Source organism: Alligator mississippiensis, unplaced genomic scaffold (genome assembly GCF_030867095.1).
Source record: "Alligator mississippiensis isolate rAllMis1 unplaced genomic scaffold, rAllMis1 scaffold_19, whole genome shotgun sequence".
Lineage (NCBI taxonomy): Eukaryota > Metazoa > Chordata > Crocodylia > Alligatoridae > Alligator > Alligator mississippiensis.
In genome coordinates, this window is record NW_026775265.1 from 7501 (window position 1) to 15000 (window position 7500).

The window sequence follows — 7500 nt, forward strand, 5'->3', positions numbered from 1 at the left end:
CCGCTGCCTGCCCGACCTCCGAGCCCATCACCGGGGGGGGGGGCGGGAGCCGGAATCGCGGGCCAGAGCCTGGAACTCTCGCACGGCCAGGCCCGCCGGATCGGGGCACGCTGCCTCCACGCTCGGTTGACAAGGCAGCGCGGCACGGTTCTTTTGCCCCGGAGGTTCCTCTGACCGACTTTCTGGAACCGAACATGGGCATTTAGGGTCCTGAAAACCGAGTCCCCCAAAATCTCCGCGAACCTTTCTTGGCAATATTGTAGATGCGGCACCCGGCCCAGCCACCGGGGCCAACCGCCGAAAGTGTCCGCCCTCCTGGAGCGAAGGCCCGGGCAAGGCCCGTTTGAAAAACCTCATACGGACTTCCGGAGCGCGAGCCCGGGCGCCAGGTCGACCCAGGGCCGACCTCCCGGGCCCCAGAGAGGCACGTCTCCGCCGCGGAAGCCGCCTGATGCCCGCGCCGAAGGCCCCCGGGCCCGCCCGGCCTCCGCGCAGGGCACCGGGGAGAAGTAGGAATCGTGGCCGGGCTCCTGGAACTCCTGCCCGGCCTGCCCCGCGGAAGCATGCCGGGTTCTCCCGCCGCGCCGTGCAGGTTCTTCCGCCCCTCGCCGGGGTAGCCGGGCTCCAACCGCTGGGCCCCGCAGCGTGGAAGGGCCCCTGCGAGTCGCCCCCCGGCCTGCACGCCCGCCGTGCAGTCGACCGGGTCGAAGCCGGAATCGCGGCCGGGTTCCTGGAACTCTCGCCCGGCCTGCCCGCCCGGCCCGCCCCCCGGGCCGGGGCTCCAGTCGACTTGGAGCCAAACTCGGTTTTGACCCCCTCCTGCAGCACGGTCCGGCCCCGGAGGTTCCTCCGTCCGACCTCCTGGAACCCAAGATGGGCATCTAGGGTCCCGAAATCCGTGTCCCCGAAAATCTCCGCGAACCTTTCCTGGCAATATTGTAGATGCGGCACCCGGCCCAGCCACCGGGGGCAACCGCCGAAAGTGTCCGCCCTCCTGGAGCGAAGGCCCGGGCAAGGCCCGTTTCAAAAACCTCATACGGACTTCCGGAGCGCGAGCCCCGGCGCCAGGTCGACCCAGGGCCGACCTCCCGGGCCCCAGAGAGGCTCGTCTCCGCCGCGGAAGCCGCCCGCCGCCCGCGGCGAAGGCCCCCGGGCCCGCCCGGCCTCCGGGCAGGGCACCGGGGAGAAGTAGGAATCGTGGCCGGGCTCCTGGAACTCCTGCCCGGCCTGCCCCGCGGAAGCATGCCGGGTTCTCCCGCCGCGCCGTGCAGGTTCTTCCGCCCCTCGCCGGGGTAGCCGGGCTCCAACCGCTGGGCCCCGCAGCGTGGAAGGGGCCCTGCGAGTCGCCGCCGGCCTGCACGCCCGCCGTGCAGTCGACCGGGTCGAAGCCGGAATCGCGGCCGGGTTCCTGGAACTCTCGCCCGGCCTGCCCGCCCGGCCCGCCCCCCGGGCCGGGGCGCCAGTCGACATGGAGCCAAACTCGGTTTTGACCCCCTCCTGCAGCACGGTCCGGCCCCGGAGGTTCCTCCGTCCGACCTCCTGGAACCCAAGATGGGCATCCAGGGTCCCGAAATCCGTGTCCCCGAAAATCTCCGCGAACCTTTCCTGGCAATATTGTAGATGCGGCACCCGGCCCAGCCACCGGGGGCAACCGCCGAAAGTGTCCGCCCTCCTGGAGCGAAGGCCCGGGCAAGGCCCGTTTCAAAAACCTCATACGGACTTCCGGAGCCCGAGCCCCGGCGCCAGGTCGACCCAGGGCCGACCTCCCGGGCCCCAGAGAGGCTCGTCTCCGCCGCGGAAGCCGCCCGCCGCCCGCGCCGAAGGCCCCCGGGCCCGCCCGGCCTCCGGGCAGGGCACCGGGGAGAAGTAGGAATCGTGGCCGGGCTCCTGGAACTCCTGCCCGGCCTGCCCCGCGGAAGCATGCCGGGTTCTCCCGCCGCGCCGTGCAGGTTCTTCCGCCCCTCGCCGGGGTAGCCGGGCTCCAACCGCTGGGCCCCGCAGCGTGGAAGGGCCCCTGCGAGTCGCCCCCCGGCCTGCACGCCCGCCGTGCAGTCGACCGGGTCGAAGCCGGAATCGCGGCCGGGTTCCTGGAACTCTCGCCCGGCCTGCCCGCCCGGCCCGCCCCCCGGGCCGGGGCTCCAGTCGACATGGAGCCAAACTCGGTTTTGACCCCCTCCTGCAGCACGGTCCGGCCCCGGAGGTTCCTCCGTCCGACCTCCTGGAACCCAAGATGGGCATCTAGGGTCCCGAAATCCGTGTCCCCGAAAATCTCCGCGAACCTTTCCTGGCAATATTGTAGATGCGGCACCCGGCCCAGCCACCGGGGGCAACCGCCGAAAGTGTCCGCCCTCCTGGAGCGAAGGCCCGGGCAAGGCCCGTTTCAAAAACCTCATACGGACTTCCGGAGCCCGAGCCCCGGCGCCAGGTCGACCCAGGGCCGACCTCCCGGGCCCCAGAGAGGCTCGTCTCCGCCGCGGAAGCCGCCCGCCGCCCGCGCCGAAGGCCCCCGGGCCCGCCCGGCCTCCGGGCAGGGCACCGGGGAGAAGTAGGAATCGTGGCCGGGCTCCTGGAACTCCTGCCCGGCCTGCCACGCGGAAGCATGCCGGGTTCTCCCGCCGCGCCGTGCAGGTTCTTCCGCCCCTCGCCGGGGTAGCCGGGCTCCAACCGCTGGGCCCCGCAGCCTGGAAGGGCCCCTGCGAGTCGCCCCCCGGCCTGCACGCCCGCCGTGCAGTCGACCGGGTCGAAGCCGGAATCGCGGCCGGGTTCCTGGAACTCTCGCCCGGCCTGCCCGCCCGGCCCGCCCCCCGGGCCGGAGCTCCAGTCGACTTGGAGCCAAACTCGGTTTTGACCCCCTCCTGCAGCACGGTCCGGCCCCGGAGGTTCCTCCCTCCGACCTCCTGGAACCCAAGATGGGCATCTAGGGTCCCGAAATCCGTGTCCCCGAAAATCTCCGCGAACCTTTCCTGGCAATATTGTAGATGCGGCACCCGGCCCAGCCGCCGGGGGCAACCGCCGAAAGTGTCCGCCCTCCTGGAACGAAGGCCCGGGCAAGGCCCGTTTGAAAAACCTCATACGGACTTCCGGAGCCCGAGCCCCGGCGCCAGGTCGACCCAGGGCCGACCTCCCGGGCCCCAGAGAGGCTCGTCTCCGCCGCGGAAGCCGCCCGCCGCCCGCGGCGAAGGCCCCCGGGCCCGCCCGGCCTCCGGGCAGGGCACCGGGGAGAAGTAGGAATCGTGGACGGGCTCCTGGAACTCCTGCCCGGCCTGCCACGCGGAAGCATGCCGGGTTCTCCGGCCGCGCCGTGCAGGTTCTTCCGCCCCTCGCCGGGGTAGCCGGGCTCCAACCGCTGGGCCCCGCTGCCTGGAAGGGGCCCTGCGAGTCGCCGCCGGCCTGCACGCCCGCCGTGCAGTCGACCGGGTCGAAGCCGGAATCGCGGCCGGGTTCCTGGAACTCTCGCCCGGCCTGCCCGCCCGGCCCGCCCCCCGGGCCGGAGCGCCAGTCGACATGGAGCCAAACTCGGTTTTGACCCCCTCCTGCAGCACGGTCCGGCCCCGCAGGTTCGCCCGTCCGACCTCCTGGAACCCAAGATGGGCATCTAGGGTCCCGAAATCCGTGTCCCCGAAAATCTCCGCGAACCTTTCCTGGCAATATTGTAGATGCGGCACCCGGCCCAGCCACCGGGGGCAACCGCCGAAAGTGTCCGCCCTCCTGGAGCGAAGGCCCGGGCAAGGCCCGTTTGAAAAACCTCATACGGACTTCCGGAGCGCGAGCCCGGGCGCCAGGTCGACCCAGGGCCAACCTCCCGGGCCCCAGAGAGGCACGTCTCCGCCGCGGAAGCCGCCTGATGCCCGCGCCGAAGGCCCCCGGGCCCGCCCGGCCTCCGGGCAGGGCACCGGGGAGAAGTAGGAATCGTGGCCGGGCTCCTGGAACTCCTGCCCGGCCTGCCCCGCGGAAGCATGCCGGGTTCTCCCGCCGCGCCGTGCAGGTTCTTCCGCCCCTTCGCCGGGGTAGCCGGGCTCCAACCGCTGGGCCCCGCAGCCTGGAAGGGCCCCTGCGAGTCGCCCCCCGGCCTGCACGCCCGCCGTGCAGTCGACCGGGTCGAAGCCGGAATCGCGGCCGGGTTCCTGGAACTCTCGCCCGGCCTGCCCGCCCGGCCCGCCCCCCGGGCCGGAGCTCCAGTCGACATGGAGCCAAACTCGGTTTTGACCCCCTCCTGCAGCACGGTCCGGCCCCGGAGGTTCCTCCGTCCGACCTCCTGGAACCCAAGATGGGCATCTAGGGTCCCGAAATCCGTGTCCCCGAAAATCTCCGCGAACCTTTCCTGGCAATATTGTAGATGCGGCACCCGGCCCAGCCACCGGGGGCAACCGCCGAAAGTGTCCGCCCTCCTGGAGCGAAGGCCCGGGCAAGGCCCGTTTGAAAAACCTCATACGGACTTCCAGGGCCGGAGCCCCGGCGCCAGGTCGACCGCGGGCCTCCCTCCCGGGGCCCAGCACGGCTCGTCTCCCCCGCGGGAGCAGCCCGCTGCCCGCGCCGAAGGCCCCCGGACCCGCCCGGCCTCCGGGCAGGGCACCGGGGAGAAGTAGGAATCGCGGCCGGGCTCCTGGAACTCTCGCCCGGCCAAGCCGCTCGGCCCGCCCCTGGGCCGGAGCTCCAGTCGACATGGAGCCAAACTCGCGGTTGAACCTCTCCTGCAGCACGGTCCGGCCCCGGAGGTTCCTCCGTCCGACCTCCTGGAACCCAAGATGGGCATCTAGGGTCCCGAAAACCGTGTCCCCGAAAATCTCCGCGGACCTTTCCTGGCAATATTGTAGATGTGGCACCCGGCCCAGCCGCCGGGAGCAACCGCCGAAAGTGTCCGGCCTCCTGGAGCGAAGGCCCGGGCACGGCCCGTTTGAAAATCCTCATACGGACTTCCAGGGCCGGAGCTCGGGAGCCAGGTCGACCCCGGGCCTCCCTCCCGGGCGTTAGGGCGGCTCGTCTCCCCCGCGGGAGCAGCCCGCTGCCCGCGCCGAAGGCCCCCGGACCCGCCCGGCCTCCGGGCAGGGCACCGGGGAGAAGTAGGAATCGCGGCCGGGCTCCTGGAACTCTCGCCCGGCCAGGCCGCCCGGCCCGCCCCCCGGGCCGGAGCTCCAGTCGACATGGAGCCAAACTCGGGGTTGAACCTCTCCTGCAGCACGGTCCGGCCCCGGAGGTTCCTCCGTCCGGCCTCCTGGAACCCAAGATGGGCATCTAGGGTCCCGAAACCCGTGTCCTCGAAAATCTCCGCGAACCTTTCCTGGCAATATTGTAGATGCGGCACCCGGCCCAGCCGCCGGGGGCAACCGCCGAAAGTGTCCGCCCTCCTGGAGCGAAGACCCGGGCAAGGCCCGTTTGAAAAACCTCATACGGACTTCCGGAGCCCGAGCCCCGGCGGCAGGTCGACCCAGGGCCCACCTCCCGGGCCCCAGAGAGGCTCGTCTCCGCCGCGGAAGCCGCCTGCCGCCCGCGCCGAAGGCCCCCGGGCCCGCCCGGCCTCCGGGCAGGGCACCGGGGAGAAGCCGGAATCGCGGCCGGGCTCCTGGAACTCTCGCCGGGCAGGCCGCCCGGCCCGCCCCGGGGCCGGAGCTCCAGTCGACATGGAGCCAAACTCGGTTTTGACCCCCTCCTTCGGAACGGTCCGGCCCCGGAGGTTCCTCCGTCCGAGCTCCTGGAACCCAAGATGGGCATCTAGGGTCCCGAAACCCGTGTCCTCGAAAATCTCCGCGAACCTTTCCTGGCAATATTGTAGATGCGGCACCCGGCCCAGCCGCCGGGGGCAACCGCCGAAAGTGTCCGCCCTCCTGGAGCGAAGGCCCGGGCAAGGCCCGTTTGAAAAACCTCATACGGACTTCCGGAGCCCGAGCCCCGGCGCCAGGTCGACCCAGGGCCAACCTCCCGGGCCCCAGAGAGGCTCGTCTCCCCCGCGGGAGCAGCCCGCCGCCCGCGCCGAAGGCCCCCGGACCTGCCCGGCCTCCGGGCAGGGCACCGGGGAGAAGCCGGAATCGCGGCCGGGCTCCTGGAACTCTCGCCCGGCCCGCCCCTGGGCCGGAGCTCCAGTCGACATGGAGCCAAACCCGGGGTTGAGCCCCTCCTGCAGCACGGTCCGGTCCCGGAGGTACCCCTGCCCGACCTCCTGGAACCCAAGATGGGCAACTAGGGTCCCGAAAACCGTGTCCCCGAAAATCTCCGCGGACCTTTCCTGGCAATATTGTAGATGCGGCACCCGGCCCAGCCACCGGGGGCAACCGCCGAAAGTGTCCGCCCTCCTGGAGCGAAGGCCCGGGCACGGGCCGTTTGAAAAACCTCATCGGGACTTCCAGGGCCGGAGCCCCGGCGCCAGGTCGACCCCGGGCCTCCCTCCCGGGGCCCAGCACGGCTCGTCTCCCCCGCGGGAGCAGCCCGCCGCCCGCGCCGAAGGCCCCCGGACCTGCCCGGCCTCCGGGCAGGGCACCGGGGAGAAGTCGGAATCGCGGCCGGGCTCCTGGAACTCCCGCCCGGCCTGCCCCGCGGAGTCCTGCCCGGGCTCCCGCCGCCTTGGCCCGGGACGACCACCCCTCGGCGGGGTGCCTGGGCTCCGACCCCGGAGGCCCGGGTCCCTGCCGGGGCCCTTGGACCCGCCCCCGGGCTGCCCTTCCACGGAGCCCTTGACCGGGACGAAATCGGAATTGTGGCCGAGCTCCTGGAACTCTCGCCCGGCCTGACCGCCTTCTCCGGCCCTTTTCCGGTTTTCCCCGTTGACCTGGCTCCAAACTCGGGTTTGGCCCCTCAACACGGCAGGGTTCTGCCCCGAAGATCCCTCTGACCGGCTTTCTGGAACCGAACATGGGCATTGAGGGTCCTTAAAAACGTGTTCTCGAAAATCTCCGCGAACGTTTCTTGGCTATATTGTAGATGCGGCACCCGGCCCAGCCACCGGGACGAACCGCCGAAAGTGTCCGCCCTCCTGGATCGAAGGCCCGGGCAAGGCCCGTTTCAAAAACCTCATACGGACTTCCGTGGGGGGGGCGGGCACCAGGTCAACCCCACGTATGCCTATGGGGATTTTCGCTCCCCAGGTCAACCCCATGGATGCCTATGGGGATTTTCGCTCCCCAGGTCAACCCCATGGATGCCTATGGGCTTTTTCGGTCCCCAGCTCCACCCCAAGTATTCCTAGGGGCTTTTCCGCTCCCCAGGTCAACCCCATTTATTCCTATGGGGATTTTCAGTCCCCAGCTCAACCCCAAGTATTCCTAGGGGCTTTTTCGCTCCCCAGCTCCACCCCATGTATTCCTAAGGGCTTTTTCGGTCCCCAGCTCCACCCCAAGTATTCCTAGGGGCTTTTTCGCTCCCCAGCTCCCCCCCATGTATTCCTAGGGGCTTTTCCGCTCCCCAGCTCCCCCCCCATGTATTCCTAAGGGCTTTTTCGCTCCCCAGCTCCCCCCCAAGTATTCCTAGGGGTTTTTTCGCTCCCCAGCTCCACCCCATGTATTCCTAGGG